This window comes from Chrysemys picta, unplaced genomic scaffold, assembly GCF_011386835.1.
Source record: "Chrysemys picta bellii isolate R12L10 unplaced genomic scaffold, ASM1138683v2 scaf182, whole genome shotgun sequence".
In the NCBI taxonomy this organism is placed as follows: domain Eukaryota; kingdom Metazoa; phylum Chordata; order Testudines; family Emydidae; genus Chrysemys; species Chrysemys picta.
Window position 1 is genome coordinate 78,389 of NW_027052889.1, and position 17,612 is coordinate 96,000.

Here is a 17,612-nt window from a genome sequence, read left to right on the forward strand (position 1 = left end):
CGTTTGTACCTTTTCTCCGTCTTGGAGCTGCTCTCGGCTGTTATTGAGAGCAGCCTCCTCTGTGGCCACGTCCACCCATTCCTCCTCCTCGTCCCCTGAGTCCCTGGCGGTCCCTGCACCAGGGAGAGAAGGGGACAGGGTGACGCCTGCTGCCACTCGGGGGAAGGACAGGGGCACGCTGGGGCAATGTGTCCCCTTCCCACCTCCGGGACCCAGGGCAGATCGGGCCCCACACTCCCCGGTCTCAGTGATGCCTTCAGCCCCCAACTCCTTCAGGAGCCCATAGCAAAGAGACCCCCCCACGCTGTCCTGGACTCCCTGGGAGGTGCCTCCCCCCAACTGGAGCACCGAGGACCAAAGTGGCAGCATCTAGTGTCAGTGGGCTTCATGTGGCTCAGGCCAGACCCCTGGGCTGGGGATCCGCCCCCATAGCACTGATCGAGGGCCTGGGCCCAGGGTGTTCACAGCCCCGCCCTCACCTCTCCCTGAGCCCAGCCTGACTCCTCACCTGGAACAAAGCTGCGGCGCCCATCGGCCTCGCTGCTGCCCGAGTCCCAGGCACTGCTGCTGTCCCATGGGGAGCGGGCCGAGCTGCTGGTGGTGGGACAGGGATCCTCCACCTCCTGCCCTGGGGAGGCTGGAAAGTCCTCAGTGACCGGGCAGGGCGATGCCTCCTGCTGGGAATCAGGGCTGGGCTCCTGGGGCTGCTGCTGCCCACACAACATGTCCCAGAGTCACTCTGCCCAGCTCCCCTCCTGCGCTGGGTCCTGCCTGCCCAGCCGCAGCCTGGCCCAGCTCCATTTCGACCTGGCCTCTCCCACCTCGGCGCCTGCGCTGGGAGCGGGTTTTCTCCGCCAGAAGACTGGGCACTTCCACCTCCTGGCCTGGCCGGGAGCTCCTTCCCCGCCAGTGGGGACGGAGGGGCCGCTCTGCTCCCGGGGAAGATGGCAGCTGCTTCCCTCAGGCTCTGGGGCCACCTGCAGAGCCTTCTTCCTGAACATCCTCAGGAGCCTGGCCACCCTGGAACCGAGCGGGGAGCGGGCGTGAGTCTGGGGTCAAGGCAGCCTCTCACTAACCAGCCTGTTTGGTCCCTCCCCATCCCTGCCCCAGCCAGAGCAGCTCCTCCTCCCCCCTCAGGGGTGCATGTAATGCAATCTACACGCACTGGCAGGAGTTCATTGCATGATCTGCTCCCAGCGTTCCCCCTCGTCACCTCTGGGGCTGCAATGCCCGGGGAGTCTCCTCCTTTTCCATCACTGGGCTCAGTCACTTTGGACAAGCAGCTCCCTCCTGCCGTCCCAGGCCACACTCCCCCCCAGGCTAGAGAAGGAACAGAACCCAGGAGTCCGGACTTCTCCTGGGAAACCATTCCCCACGTCAAAGTCCCGAGGCAGAGCAAGGCCAGGGCCCCTGCCGTTCCCATTGATTTCCATGCTCAGCAGCTCACAGGGTCTGGCCCAGCTCAGAGACGCTCAGCCTGGGGAACGGTCTCCCACAAGGGAAGCGTTGGGAGCCCCATTGCTGGGACCTTTCCAAACACACTGGAGACGGCTCTGGAGAAGCCCCTCCCCAGTCTGAGAGCGAGGGGCTCCTGGGGGCGGTTTGCAAATCCAATCTCCTTTGGGAGAGATTCTTTCCCCCTCTTTCTGCCTCTCCCCAGACAGACAGGGGACGCCAACGGGGAACCCTAATGCCACTCACTTGCTCTGCTGACGGAGCGATGGATGGAGGATGTTCAGTATCGTCCCTCGCCCTCCTCCTCACTCCCCAAAGCCAAGGCAGGCTGGAGAGGGTGGTGGTGACCTGAGGAGTTACCCTGCCCAGCCAGCAGGCAGGGTGATAGCACTGGGCGATCGACTGGCTGTGAAAACAAGAGTCTATCTTATTGCCAAGGGACAGAGAAACTCGGCCAGCAGCAGGGGGTGCAGAACACTGGCCTAATGCGGGGGTGACAGCACCTCCGGGATCCTGACATCCCGGCACTTTACACACCTTCCTGGAGCCTCCCAACCCCCCTGGTCTGTAGGGGCTGCTACCCCAACCCTACTGATGGGAAACAGGCCTGGGGTGGGGAAGCTACTGGCTCAGGGTCACACCAAGTGTCAGAGCCAGGGATGGGACCCAGCAGTCCTTATTTCCAGGCCCCTTCACTAACCACTGCTGCACACTCCCTCCCATAGCTGGCAATTACAACCAGGCCTTCATGTCCGGTCCCCCTGCTTTGAGAGGGAGTGTGCTCCGCTGGAGTGACTGGAGCAGGGAACTGGGAGTCAGGACTCCTGGGTTCCATTGCTGGTTTCCTATTGACCTGTGGGACTTTGGGTAAGTTGCTCCCCGCTCTAGGCTCTGTCCCCAGCAGTCAAATGGGGATTTCATACTTTCCCACTATTGGAAAGTGCTGGGAGACTCCCCCAGCAAAAGCTGCTCTGACAGTGCTAAGCAGCATCTGACCATTAGAGGTCAGAGCGCACTGCCCAGGAGGAGGAGTGTTTGGTTCTGGGCTGTTGGAGTACGGGCTTTCAACCATCTGTGCACACATATTATACTAATTGCATCTAGACCACATCTCCCTAGTTTGCTTGTGCGAATGTCCTTATTAACACCAAGATGGATCACATCTACTGTTTACCCACCTCCACTAGGCCCCTAACCCTGCCAAAGAAGGAGCTAGGATTGGTTTGGAATGATTTGTTCTTGACAAGTCCATGCTCACTAGTCCTAAGAACCAAATTGTCCTGTAGGTGCTGACAAACTGATTGTTTAATAAGGAGTTCCAGTATCTTTCCAGGTATGTTAATGGATGGGAAGACGTTCTTTTTCACGTATCAGAGGGGTAGCCGTGTTAGTCTGAATCTGTAAAAAGCAACAGAGGGTCCTGTGGCACCTTTGAGACTAACAGAAGTACTGGGAGCATAAGCTTTCGTGGGTAAGAACCTCACTTGCATCTGAAGAAGTGAGGTTCTTACCCACAAAAGCTTATGCTCCCAGTACTTCTGTTAGTCTCAAAGGTGCCACAGGACCCTCTGTTCTTTTTCAGGGATCTCTGACGAGAACTGGGGCACAGCACTTAGTTTGTTGAGGCCATAAAATGGAGACAGGCACCTCTTCTCTTCTCCCAGCACCCCAGATACCTAAAAGGGTGGGACTCACATCCCTCAATGGGCTTTAAAAAAGACAATGGTTACAATGTGGCCCCAACCATTTCTGGTTTCTGCAGACTAGATGTTTTAGCAAAGTTTAGAATTCCTTGGTGCTCAACACCATGAAACTCCCCTTTCTCCTTTACAAAGGGCTTTAACGCCCCTTATCTCACCCAGGCTCTCGACTGCCCAAAGTTGGAGAATTGTCCCTGTTCCCATTGCAGAGCACTCCCCACGACACACACACAGAGTCCTCCTGGTGGTGGGAGGGGAACAGAGGAAAGGACAAAAGAAGTAAGAGATGAAGAGAAAGGAGGGAGGGATGGAGGAAAAGGTAAAACAAAAAGGACAAACCCTAATGTCCCCAGTGATTCTAAGGGACAAAATCCCAGGTGGGGAATAAAATTCGGCCACCTTAAGCTAGTGTTTTCCATGCCTAGAATTAAGCTGGTGCCAGATGCATCAGACTGAACAGGTTCCAAACCTCTCGGAGGCTCTTACCTTCTAAACAGGGATGTCTGTTTTCTAGTAAAATCAGGAAAAAGAAAGGAGAAAACTCAAAAGAGGTTCCTCCTGGCGCTCATGTACGTGACCCCTAATACTCTCTCAGTCCTCAAAGAGAGACCTCGAGAAGGAGACTTGCTGAAGGAAAGCTACAGGGGACTCTGAGGTTTCCCTGGCCCTGCGCCCCTGTCCTGCCTGGCTGATGTCAGCATCTCTCTGTGAGGTCACCACCTCCCCAGCACCTTTGACCAATAGCCTGAGGTCCTGCAAAAGGCCTTTGTGATGTCACTCCCACACACACCCCTCCCCTGCAGTGCTAATGTTCTGCCGCAGGCCAGACCCTTTGGAGGTTTGAGCTACTCTCTGTGGATCACCCCGCTCAATGAGTGTTCATTCTAGGAAGCAAGCCGGCTAGACAGTAAAACAGCAGAGGCTGCTCCCAATACTACACTCGGTTTCTCAGAAATGAGTAGACTTTATGGGCAGAAGAGACAGTTAGAGCATCTAATCTGACCCCCTGCATATCACAGGCCTCCTGTCTACCACAATAGCTACTTTTGGGGTAAACACATTCCAGAAAGGCATCTAGTCTTTATTAAATGACATCAAGAGACGGAGAATCCACCACTTTCCTTGGTAGCTTCTTCCTGTGGTCAGTCATCCTCGCTGTTGAATATTTGTGCCTTATTTGTCATAGGAATTTGTCTCTTTTCACCTTCCAGCCATTCCCAAACCTCAGCCAGCATTTGTAGCTGACAAATCTCACGAATTGTCACAGATTGCGGTGTTACTAGAGGAGGTTTTGGAATTAACTGATAAGTCACTGGGACCAGATGGCATTCACCCAAGAGTTCTGAAAGAACTCAGATGTGAAATTGCGGAACTACTAATTATGGTTTGTAACCTGTCCTTTAAATCAGCTTCTGCATCCATGACTGGAAGATAGCTAATGTAACGCCAATATTTAAAAAGGGCACTATTGGTGATCCCGGCAATTACAGACCAGTAAGTCTAATGTCAGTACCGGGCAAATTAGTTGAAACAATTGTAAAGAATAAAATTGTCAGACACATAGAAGAACATAAATTGTTGGGCAAAAGTCAACATAGTTTAGGTAAAGGGAAATCATGTCTTACTAATCTATTAGAGTTCTTTGAAGGGGTCAACAAACATGTGGACAAGGGGGATCCAGTGGACATAGTGTACTTAGATTTCCAGAAAGCCTTTGACAAGGTCCCTCACCAAAGGGTCTTATGTAAATTAAGTTGTCATGGGATAAGAGGGAAGATCCTTTCATGGATTGAGAACTGGTTAAAAGACAGGGAACAAAGGGTAGGAATAAATGGTAAATTTTCAGAATGGAGAGGGGTAACTAGTGGTGTTCCCCAAGGGTCAGTCCTAGGACCAATGCTATTCAACTTATTCATAAATGATCTGGAGAAAGGGGTAAAAAGTGAGGTGGCAAAGTTTGCAGATGATACTAAAGTGCTCAAGATAGTTAAGACCAAAGCAGACTGTGAAGAACTTCAAAAAGATCTCCCAAAACTAAGTGATTGGGCAACAAAATGGCAAACGAAATTTAATGTGGACAACGTAAAGTAATGCACATTGGGAAAAATAACCCCAACTATACATACAATATGATGGGGGCTAATTTAGCTACAATGAATCAGGAAAAAGATCTTGGAGTCATCGTGGATAGTTCTCTGAAGACTTCCACGCAGTGTGCAGTGGCAGTCAAAAAAGCAAACAGGATGTTAGGAATCATTAAAAAGAGGATAGAGAATAAGACGGAGAATATCTTATTGCACTTATATAAATCCATGGTACACCCACATCTTGAATACTGTGTACAGATGTGGTCTCCTCATCTCAAAAAAGATATACTGGCATTAGAAAAGGTTCAGAGAAGGGTAATTAAAATGATTAGAGGTTTGGAAGGGGTCCCATATGAGGAGAGATTAAAGAGGCTAGGACTTTTCAGCTTGGAAAAGAGGAGACTATGGGGGGATATGATAGAGGTGTATGAAATCATGAGTGATGTGAAGAAAGGGAATAAGGAAAAGTTATTTACTTGTTCCCATAATATAAGAACTCCACTAGTAACCTCCCTCCAGCCTGACAGTTCACCTTTCAGTACGACCCGTTGTAGTCTCCCCTTTAACCAATTCCTTATCCACCTTTCAATTTTCATATTGATCCTCATCTTTTCCAATTTAGCTAATAATTCCCCATGTGGAACCGTATCAAATGCCTTACTGAAATCGAGGGAAATTAGATCCACTGCGTTTCCTTTGTCTAAAAAATCTGTGACCTTCTCAAAGAAGGAGATCAGGTTGGTTTGGCACGCTCTACCTTTTGTAAAGCCATATTGTATTTTGTCCCAATTACCATTGACCTCAATGTCCTTAACTACTTTCTCCTTCAAAACATTTTCTGAGACCTTGCATACTACAGATGTCAAACTAACAGGCCTGTAGTTACCCGGATCACTTTTTTCCCCTTTCTTAAAGCTAGGAACTATGTTAGCAATTCTCCAGTCATATGGAACAACCCCTGAGTTTACTGATTCATTAACATTTTTTGCTAATGGGCTTGCAATTTCATATGCCAGTTCCTTTAATATTCTTGAATGAAGATTATCTGGGACCCCCGATTTAGTCCCATTAAACTGTTCGAGTTTGGCTTCTAACTCAGATGTGGTAATATCTACCTCCATATCCTCATTCCCATTTGTCATCCTACCATTATCTCTAAGCTCCTCATTAGCCTCTTAAAGACTGAGGCAAAGTATTTGTTTAGATATTGGGCCATGCCTAGATTATCCTTAACCTCCACTCCATCCTCAGTGTTTAGCGGTCCCACTTCTTTCTTTGTTTTCTTCTTATTTATATGGCTATAGAACCTTTTACACCTTTTACTATTGGTTTGAATTCCCTTTGCAAGGTCCAACTCTACATGGCTTTCGGCCTTTCTCACTTTGTCCCTACATTTTCTGACCTCAGTAAGGTAGCTTTCCTTGCTGATCACTCCCATCTTCCACACCTTGTAGGCTTTCTGCTTTTTCTTAATCATCTCTCTGAGATGCTTGCTCATCCAACTTGGTCTACAACTCCTGCCTATGAATTTTCCCCCCTTTCTTGGGATGCAGGCTTCTGAGAGTTTCTGCAACTTTGACTTGAAGTAATTCCAGGCCTTCTCCACCTTTAGATCCACAAGTTCTTCAGTCCAATCCACTTCCCTATCTAATTTCCTTAATTTTTTAAAGTTAGCCCTTTTGAAATCAAAAACCCTAGTCACAGATCTATTTTTGTTTACCCTTCCATTTTGTTTAAACTGAATTAGCTCATGATCGCTCAAACCAAGGCTGTCCCCTACAACCATTTCTTCTAAGAGATCCTCACTACCCACACCAAATCTAAAATGGCATCCCCTCTTGTTGGTTCTTCAACTACTTGGTGAAGGAATCCATCAGCTATCACATCTAGGAAAATCTGAGCCCTATTATATTACTAGCACTTGTCCTCCAGTCTATATCTGGGAAGTTAAAGTCTCCCATGATCACACAATTCCCATTAGTATTTACTTCATTAAAAACATTAAAGAGGTCTCAATCCCTATCCAAATCAGACTCCTGGTTCTAACAGACAGCAAACCCCCCAAAGACAGGGATAGAGCCCAGGAATCGAGATGGTGGGGAAATTTCATTGAAACCGTTTCTGTCCGAAAATCCCATTCAAACTAAACCAGTTTGTTTCTTGAAATCATATCAAGTGGCATGAAAATTCTTTGCAAAAATATTTTGTTGCAAAACAAAAGCATCTTCTGTGTCACAAAAAGAACAGGAGTACGTGTTTGTCTCGTCGCACACAAAGAGGAGACACTTAGATCTCAAAAATTAGATAAGATGTTTCAGTCTGAGCTAAGTAGTTGCTGCTCTTAACAATTGCAACATAATAAAATACAAATAAAATAGACTATTTCAGCCATTCTATTATGTCCTAATCTGATCTGAGTAAACGTGATAGGACACCTCATCTTATGCACTGCTCCTAGTGACACTCTCCAATAGATCCCCATCCTCCACCTGTCGGGAGGTAGGTAGGAGCGGATTGTCAAGTAGCTTTTCCCTACTTGAAAGAGGGAGAAGCTAAGGCTGAGAAAGGAGAATTGACTTGTCTTAGGTCACACAGCCAGTCCGTGGCAGAGTTGGGAATAGGACCCAAGAGCCCTGATTTTCAAACTAACCATCGGATCTTGAATTTCAGACATTGAATGACCTGAATAAAGTGTTCTCAAGTGAGTTCCAGACCAGCAAGAGTTCATAGTAATTATTCAGCAAGTATTTTAGGAGAACTGGAATGGTAGAGAAAATAATGAACTGCAGAGAAGCAGCAAAATTTGTCGAACATATGACTGGTTATGACTATTTACTTGGTCTTAAAAGAAAACAACAGGGACCCGAGTCTCCTCCCTGTCAATAACCCCCTGCTCAGCCAATCAGGGTAGCGACCGAGGGGCGGGAGGATGAGGGTTCTCACCAGAGAGCCCAAAGGATGGCCCAGGTCACCGCTGGGGATCACTGTCTGAGCACTATTTCAACGCCACATTTTTCGGTGGACCTCCCACAATGGGAGTTGTAGAGCACCCCCCACGACACACACACACCCCTCCTGGTGGTGGGAGGGGAACGGGGAAAGGACAAAAGAAGTAAGAGATGAAGAGAAAGGAGGGAGGGATGGATGGAGGAAAAGGTAAAAGAAAAAGGACAAACCCTAATATCCCCAGTGATTCTAAGGGACAAAATCCCAGGTGGGGAATAAAATTCGGCCACCTTAAGCTAGTGTTTTCCATGCCTAAAATTCAGCTGGCGCCAGATGCGTCAGACTGAACAGGTTCCAAACCTCTCGGAGGCTCTTACCTTCTAAACAGGGACGTCAGTTTTCTAGTGAAATCAGGAAAAAGAAAGGAGAAAACTCAAAAGAGGTTCCTCCTGGCGCTCACGTACCTGAACCCAAATACTCTCTCAGACCTCAAAGAGAGACCTCGAGAAGGAGACTTGCTGAAGCAAAGCCACAGGGGTCTCTGAGGTTTCCCTGGCCCTGCGCCCCATCCTGCCTGGCTGATGTCAGCATCCCTCTGTGAGGTCACCACCTCCCCTGCACCTTTGACCAATAGGCTGAGGTCCTGCAAAAGACCTTTGTGATGTCACTGCCACACCCACCCCTCCCCTGCAGTGTTAATGTCCTGCCACAGGCCAGACCCTTTGGAGGTTTGAGCTACTCCCTGTGGATCACCCCGCTCAATGAGTGTTCATTCTAGGAAGCAAGCCGGCTAGACAGTAAAACAGCAGAGGCTGCTCCCAATGCTACACTCGGTTTCTCAGAAATGAGTAGACTTTATGGCCGGAAGAGACAGTTAGAGCGTCTAATCTGACCCCTTGCATATCACAGGCCTCCTGTCTACCACAATAGCTACTTTTGGGGCAAACACATTCCGGAAAGGCATCTAGTCTTTATTAATGACATCAAGAGATGGAGAATCCACCACTTTCCTTGGTAGCTTCTTCCTGTGGTCAATCATCCTCGCTGTTGAATATTTGTGCCTTATTTGTCATAGGGATTTGTCTCTTTTCACCTTCCAGCCATTGGGTCTTGTTCTGCCTTTCTCTGCTAGACTAGAGAGCCCTTTAATACCCAGTATTTTCTCTCCATTAAGGCACTTCAACACTTCAATGAAGTCCCCTTCAATCTTCTTTTGATAAGCTAAACAGGTTAAGCTCTTTCAATAGCTCACTAGAAGGCATTTTTCTCCAGCCCTCAGAACATTTCATGGCTCTTTGCTGCCCCAGCTCCAATTTCTAGGACCATCTTTTTCAAAGGAAGACACCAAGACTGGAGGCAGTATTCCAATAGCAGTCTCACTGCTGCTGTGTCACCTCCCTATCCTACTCACGGCTCTGCTCCTACGTCTAATGATGGCTTTAGCCCTGTTCACCACAGCATCACACTGGGAGCTCATGTTGAGTGGCTTCTCCAATCTGGCCCCTATATCCTTTTCAGAGTCACTGCTTTCCTGGATACACGTCCCCATTCTGGAGGTGTGGCCGGCGTGCCTTGTGGCTACGTATAGGACCTTGCATTGGGCTCTGCTCAAACTTGTTTTCTTTGAATGGGTCCAGCTGGCCGAATGAGCCAGATCGCTCTGTATCACTGCCCTCTCGCCATCAGGAATTACCACTCTGCCTGTATTTTGTCACCCCCCAATCTTATCCGCAGTGATTCTATGTTTTCTCCCAATTCATTGATAACAATTATTTTAAAAAATTAGTCCTTGAGAGCTTCTTCAGACCCTTAGTACCCAGGACCTGCTCCCCACATCACAGTGAGAAATGTTGTCCAGCCCTGCTGGTACATAGGGGATAAGCACAGAACAAACGTACCTTTAGGAGCTGTGTTATCCATAGGCTCTGAACAACATGTGGGGGTCAGCAGATTACAAACGCACGACAGACCTGTAGTGTAGACAGGTCCCAACTGTGTCTCGGTTTCCCACCCTGTAAAATGGGGAGAACAAACAAAACCTTGATTAGCTCCATTTGATAGCTGGGGAAACCGAGGCACCCAGCGGTGCAGAGACTCGCTCATGGTCCCAAAGCCAGGAATAGAAAACAGCAGATCTGATAGCCAGGCCTGGGACCTAACCCTGGTTTTCCTGGCCTTGCTGCTCTAAGTTTAGTCACAGCCTCCATGTCTTTTCCCCCGTGTCCCTTAACCCCACGTCACTGCAGAAGAGAGATTTTCTGGTAGCCAGCTGGCTCTCCTGCATGTGGATGTCGTTCCAAAAGACGTGCTCTGGCTCAGTCCCATGCTATGGTTGGCTGAAGGAACCACTTGGTCACATTCTAGCCCTGAGTTATACAGGAGGGGCGACTAGATGCACATAATGGTCCTTTCTGACCTGAACCTCTATCAATTGCTACATTTTCTGCTGTTAGGAAGAAAACTCTGGACCTATTTTCTCTCATTCACTTTCAGTCGGAATAATTTCAATCCAGGCCAAAGGATTTCCTCTTCCATTGTGTCTTCAGCACCTTTGGGAGCAACCAGTTACTGTTACCCACAGGTTTCCAGTTTCAACCTGTCCCTGGCTGAGATGGCTAGGAAAGGGGTTGGAGCTCAACTGCACCTAGCCCAGGTGATGCAGCTCTCTAGGGCGAAGGGAAGAAGTGTGGGGGTCACGTGACAAGATGCAGCCTGTGACTAGGACCCAGGCCTGCTGAGAGATAGAAGGGCAGCCTGTGCTCAGCCAGGAGAGAGACCCCAAGGGAAGCAGGCATGGGAGGGGCTTGGAGAGTCCTTCAAAGGTCAGGGACAAGCTGGGAAGGGGCCAGGCTGAGCACTAAGGACAAGGCCCTAGGAGGGAAAGACAGGGCAGTTTAGGAGATGGGGCAGATAGTCCAGTTGGTTTCGGCTCCCAGGACCAGACACCCAGAGGTGAAGGTGATTGTCGGGGCTTCTGTCCTTCTTCCCCAGTGTAGATTTGATAGTGGAGAAGACTGATGCCGTAAGGGGGAAGTGAGTTACCCCAAGGTCACCCAGTGAGTTTATATCACAAATGCATACTCGGAAGGATCCAATAGAAACATGGATTTTCCAGTCTCTTCTTTCTAGGAGTCCCCAGGGCTAAGGTAAAACCCCTGCGGCCCCTCCCCATTCTGTTCACCTCCAAGATGTGCTGAAGTTTGTCTGTGCTGGGGGGTGCTGTCAGCAGGATCGAGAGCTCGTCATCCATGTTCTCTGGGCAGGCCTTGCTCAGAGCCTGCCAGCGGAGGGAGACCAGGGGTCAGGAGCCTGCATTAGCACCGGTGTGCCATTGACCAAGAGCTGGCTGAGGTAAGCCCCGCCTGGCCGGAGCTCGCACCCAGAAACCCTGCCCCAGGTCGGAACCCCCTCCTGTACCCTAATCCCTCCCAGACCCCACACCCCCACCCCAATCCCCTACCCCAGCCCTGAGCCCCCTCCCGCACCCAAACTCCCTCCCAGTCTCTGCACCCCAACCCTCTGCCCCAGCCCGGATCCCCCTCTGACACCCCCAAACCCCTAATCTCCAGCCCAATCCCAGAGCCCACATCCCCACCGGAGCCCTCACCCCTCCCTGCACTCCAACCCCCAGCTCCAGCCCAGTGAAAGTGAGTGAGGGTGTGAGAGCGAGCGACTGAGGGAGGTGGGCTGGGCTGGAGTGAGTGGGGGTGGGGCCGTAGAGAAGGTCATGAAAGGGGTTGGATCAAGGGCGTTTGGTTTTGTGCAAGTAGAAAGTTGGCAACCCTACTTAAGGACCTTTGAAAAGCAGCCTCCTTAGCACCGCTCCTGATACCAGGGGCCAAGGCGCCCCCGGACATGAGAACCACAATAGGCCAGAGCAAAACGCTGCGTTAGAAATCGGAGCTCAGGCTGCCAAGCGAACGATAGCTGACAGACAGGGGATGTGGGAATTAAGGTTGTGCCTTCAGCCAGCAACTGGTGTTCATCCGTTTGCACCACACACGCACCTGTAGGCAGGGCCACTATTTCCTTGTCTGTCTGCCTGTTTAGCGTCTCTCGGTCCTTACTGTGCCCATCACCGTGGTGTCTGAGTGGCAAACCAAGGGTTTGACGTGTGCATATGAAACTGCCTGACTGGAAGGACGTGGTTTGGTGTGGATCAGTGACTGCTGGGGCGATTGGTGGCAGAAGGCTCTGAGGGCCTGGCTCATTCCGACCTGGCTCATTCCAATGGCTTCTACAGCTGAGAGCAGCCCAGTCTCCTGCCTGGGTCCGACGCAAACCAGGAAGTACAGGACCACGGTTAATAAGAACAGCTCAAAAGATCATTTTCGCTGACCCAGCCCTGCACAGATTTCCAGCTTAGGTTTGCATTTTCAGCAAAAGTTCTTCTTGATTATTTTCTCCCAACCCCCTTCTGCCTCCATAATAGCCAGCCACCCCGTCAGTCGCATCCTGGGGCGCTCCAGGGACAGCGTATGTGCGTGTATGTGTACGTCTGTATATATATGAATGTGTACATGTGCGTATGTATGTGTGTACGTGTATGTGCACATGAGTGTGTGCACATGTGAGTGTGCGTGTGTATGTGTGTACATGTACCCCAGTCAGATGTATACTTCTGGATTTCCTTTGAAAGAAGTTTCAAATTGAGCTGATCAAGTGCAATGGCAAAGCACCCAATTCCTCTGCCCCCCCCAAATGCCTTCGCTGCTTTAACGTACAACCTGCTCCGCTGGCACCTCTGACTCCTGAAAGCCCTAACGCTCCCGGGGAGCAGGCCGTGCCCTGCCCTGCCCTGGCTGCCCCGGGTGTTACCTCGGAGGGAATCGTTCCAGATTCCAATGAGTGGCAGGTCCAGGGAAGAGCCTTATCTGGCGGGAGGCTGTACCAGACCCGCCTGACCCAGGCAGGCTCCCAGGTACTCTCTGCTCGGGGCTGATAGGGCTTCTTAGCAGTTTCTCTCCAAACAAATTCCAGTTCAAGACACCTGAGAGCTCCACAGCAGGGCAGCATCCCCAGAGCGCAGCAGGGCGGGGGTTAGGGGGAGCAGTCGGTAGCAGCACCTGCCCCTCGTACGGCAGGAGCGAGAAGTGCCAGCCTCTCTGAACAGAGCAGCAGCGTTCAGCCTGGGCCAGACGTGCTGCAGTGATGGGTAAGAGCTGGCTCGGAGAGCCAGAGGGTCTGTGGGGCAGCTCTGGGCCCTTCTGCTCTGCACTAGGGCCGGGTGGGCGTGTTCAGCTGGGATTGGAACCCACCAGCACTTGTGGGTATGAATGCGGGGCTGGAACGCAATGTGGGGCTCTCCCACCTCGCCCGGGGGTGACTGGGGGGAAGGGCAGAGAGACACCTGGGCTGAGACTCAGAGGAGCAGAGACCCCAGCTCCAGGGAGACAGTCACTCCTGCCCAGCCGGGTTAAATTGCCCAGCTGTGTGACAGCCCCCCCATCCCCGAGGGGTTCCCCCCCCCGGTATGTCACAGCAGGGTAATGTGCGTACTGAACGGCAGGGGTTGCCAGAGACTGGCTGGGAGAGGCCTTTGGGGATGGAGGAAGCAGCACTAAGATACATGCCAACCTCCCTACAGAGGAGGGGCCGTGCCCCGCAGGTGTGGGGTAGGGAGCTGGGACACTGCACGGTGGACCATTACTGGCCCAGGCCCTTCCTAGCTGGAGGCCGAGGCATTTCCTTCAGGTCACCTTCCACTGCAGCTTGGCCACGGGCCCCCATAGCCACTAGCCCAGCCAGGGATCCCAAGTGGGGATTGTCACGGCTGGCTCCTCCCTGCCGCCAGCAGCTCTTCACTGCCAGGGAATTCCGGAAATCCTGTGCGCCCCTCCCCCACCCACCTCCTGGGGCTGTGAGTGCCCCCCCGGACAGCCCCCCCCCCAGAGCTCTGAGTGCCCCTGGCCAGTCCCTCCCCTCAGCCCCCCCCCCCCCCACTTCCTGGGGCTCTGAGTGCCCTCAGCCAGTCCCCCTCCCACACCCCGGGGCTGAGTGACCTTGGCCAACCCCCGTCCCTTCAGGAGGAACTCCCAGTACCCACCCAGCCCCCACACCTCAGGGTTCCCCTCCCTGCGGCGCTGTGGCCATACCCCCACCAGGGCCGGCTTTAGGCCAATTCAACCAATTCCCCTGAATCGGGCCCCGGGCCCAAGCCCCGGTACGGTGTACCGGCAAGAGCCGGTGCGCTGTACCAGGGTGGCTCGGCTTCCCCAGGGGGCAATTTAAAGGACCTAGGGCTCCCAGCAGGGGCCGGAGCCCCAGGCCCTTTAAGTTGCCACCAGCCCCCCACTGCTGGAGCCCTGGGGTAGGGCTGCGGGGCTCTGGGGGCTATTTAAAAAGTCCGGGGCTCCCGCTGCCTCTACCAACCCGGCCCTTTAAATAGCCACTGGAGCCCCGCTGCTTCCCCAGAGCTCCCGCGGCTATTTAAAGGGCCGGGGCGGTAGAAGCAGGGGAGCCCTGGGCCCTTTAAATAGCCCCCAGAGCCCTGGGATAGCGGGGGGCTCGGGGGCTATTTAAAGGGCCGGGGCTCCAGCTGCCTCTGCTGCACCCCGTCCCTGCACCAGCCCGCACCCCCTGCCCTGCCCGCAGCCAGCCCCGTCTCCAGCCAGCCCTGCACCCCCTGTCTGCAGCCAGCCCCTGCTGCACCCCTGCCCTACCTCCAGCCCCGCCACCCCTGTTCTGCCCGCACCAGCCTGCCCCCCTGCCCTGCCTGCAGCCAGCCCTGCACCCCCTGCCCACAGCCAGCCTCTGCCGCACCCCCTGCCCTGTCTCCAGGCAACCCCTGCCGCACCCCCCTGCGGCCCTGCCCAAAGCCAGCCAGCCCCACACACCCCTGTCTCCAGCCAGCCCCGCACCCCTTGCCCTGCCTGCAGCCAGCCCCATGTCCACTGGTGCCCTGCAGTTCCCAGGGCAGTAACCCTGCACACCTGCTTCAATGAGGGGGGCAGGGAGCAGCTGGGACCCACACATGTGCACACCACTAGGGTGACCAGACAGCAAGTGTGAAAAATCGGGACAGGGGGTGGGGGATAATAGGATCCTATAAGAAAAAGACCCAAAAATCGGGACTGTCCCTATAAAATCAGGACATCTGGTCACCCTAGCACACCCCCAGGGAGTGGCGGCGACCCAGACACGTGAAATGGAGCTCATTAATAACCGATCAACAGCATATATGATGCAATGTACAGAATATATCATTTTATTATTTATATAGTTATGGAAAGTAAATAATACATGGAAGAAATGAAAGGCTTTTTTTTACATTATTTTTTTTGTTAGTCATCCCTGCCGGGGCCCCGCCAAAAATGTTCGAATTGGGCCCCGCCCTTCCTAAAGCCGGCCCTGCTGGAGAGAACAGGAGGATTCAGTCAGCAGGGGCTGCTGATCCGTCCCATTCACCAGGGCTGCCATCCTGCGGCTTCAGCATTAGTGGCTGGGGTGACTTGAGGAAAGGTCTCAACATCCCCACATCCCACTTCACTGCTGCCAGAATCCCTCCTGCCCCCCCGCTACAGTCCCCTCCCTACCCAACCTGGGTGGGGCTGGAGGAGAGGGGTCTGAGAACTTGAGCTGTGGATTGGAGGTGGAACAGCTGTCAGGGGCACTGAGGGGGAGGTGGCAGGAGCTCCCCGTACAAGGAGGGGGGTTGCCACTGGAGGTCACTAGGAAGGACAACAAGACTCCATCCTGGGGGCCAGGAGGGGGAATCCATCCCTCAGAGGTGGGCAGGGGCTGGGTGGAAATGCTGCTGGTTCCAGGGGCCGTTAATCCCCCCTGATTCCTCGGAGGCGTCTGAGTCTCAGACAGGTTCTCGTTCCCTTGCAGCAGGAGGACGTCACGGCCAATGTGATGTGCCAGCTCCGTATCATGCGGCACTTGCGCCAGGTGCCCGAGGCGCTGCAGGGCCTGTGCCTCTGAGGCCACCAGCAACTCCCGCTCCCTGCTGCAGGTACTGCTCTGGCTCTCTGTAAATGGGGAGCTAGTGGAAGGGGAAATGGAGCCCCCTGGCACTCACAGAAAGCTGATTACAGAATGAGCCCGAACTGAGAGGCACCATATCCGCCCCCCTAAAGAGCCAGACTTCAGTGGTGATACACCCCAGCTGGGGTAGCAACAGGATTGAGAACGAGGTAGGAAGTTCAGAGCAGCAAGGAAAGCCTGGAGGGGAACTTGAGAAGAGAGGTTGGAAAAGTGCAGCAAAGAGAAAGGTGCAGACCTAGCTGTTGGGTCCAGGGCCCTGAGCTGCTATCAATGTCAGGGTGGGACTGGGTTCCCCTACCGGCCCCAGAGGAGGCGGCGTGCACGCACCTGGAGAGGGTTCCCAAGCCCAGCAAGGGGGCTACAGGCTGAGCAAGTGCCCCAGCGATGGCAGAAGGACTTCTGTCTGTGGAAAGACCTCTTTGGACTTTTAGTGTGAGGCAAGCTGGGCCCCAGAAGGGTGGACTAAAGGTGGTGACCTGGCCGGAGTTACCAGGCAGAGAAACTGCCGAGGTGCTGGAGCGACCATGGATGGGGGACTGTGATGGGGGACCCAGCGAGAGGGCTGTGATGCCATGCCTGGCTGCCGGGGGGTACCTAACGATGAGTAGATTCATTTATGATTAGCATAGTTGGCAGGATTGAGTTCCCCCTGTGATCCGTGAGGGAAGTCTTGGTTGCTGAAGGAATCATAGAATATCAGGGTTGGAAGGGACCTCCGGAAGTCATCTAGTCCAATCCCCTGCTCAAAGCAGGACCAATCCCCAGACAGTTTTTTGCCCTGATCCCTAAATGGCCCCCTCAAGGATTGAGCTCACAACCCCGGGTTTAGCAGGCCAATGCTCAAACCACTGAGCTATCCCTCCCCCAAGAAGGTGTATCAAGGGACCAAGCTGGTCCACACTGGGGAAGAAGGACAGAAGCCCCGACAATCACCTTCACCTCTGGGTGTCTGGTCCTGGGAGCTGAAACCAACTGGACTATCTGCCCCATCTCCTAAACTGCCCTGTCTTTCCCTCCTAGGGCCTTGTCCTTAGTGCTCAGCCTGGCCCCTTCCCAGCTTGTCCCTGACCTTTAAAGGACGCTCCAAGCCCCTCCCATGCCTGCTTCCCTTGGGGTCTCTCTCCTGGCTGAGCACAGGCTGCCCTTCTATCTCTCAGCAGGCCTGGGTCCCAGTCACAGGCTGTGTCTTGTCACGTGACCCCCGCACTTATTCCCTTCACCCTAGGGAGCTGCATCACCTGGGCCAGGTGCAGTTGAGCTCCAACCCCTTTCCTGGCCATCTCACCCAGGGACAGGTTGAAACTGGTAACCTGTGGGTAACAGTAACTCTTTGCTCGCAAAGGTGCTGAAGACACAATGGAAGAGGAAATCCTTTGGCCTGGATTGAAATTATTCTGACTGAAAGTGAATGAGAGAAAATAGGTCCAGAGTTCTC

General features: G+C 52.8%; 1 long non-coding RNA gene across 1 annotated transcript; it reads right to left on the reverse strand.

Annotated features, from left to right (window-relative positions):
- Positions 1-440: 440 nt before the first annotated feature.
- Positions 441-11,569, reverse strand: LOC135978250 (uncharacterized). The gene is made up of 4 exons (XR_010595680.1): positions 11,370-11,569; positions 10,087-10,200; positions 1,702-1,861; positions 441-1,020 (listed from the first exon to the last, which is right to left on the reverse strand). It is a non-coding gene; the product is annotated as an uncharacterized LOC135978250 (long non-coding RNA).
- Positions 11,570-17,612: the final 6,043 nt, after the last annotated feature.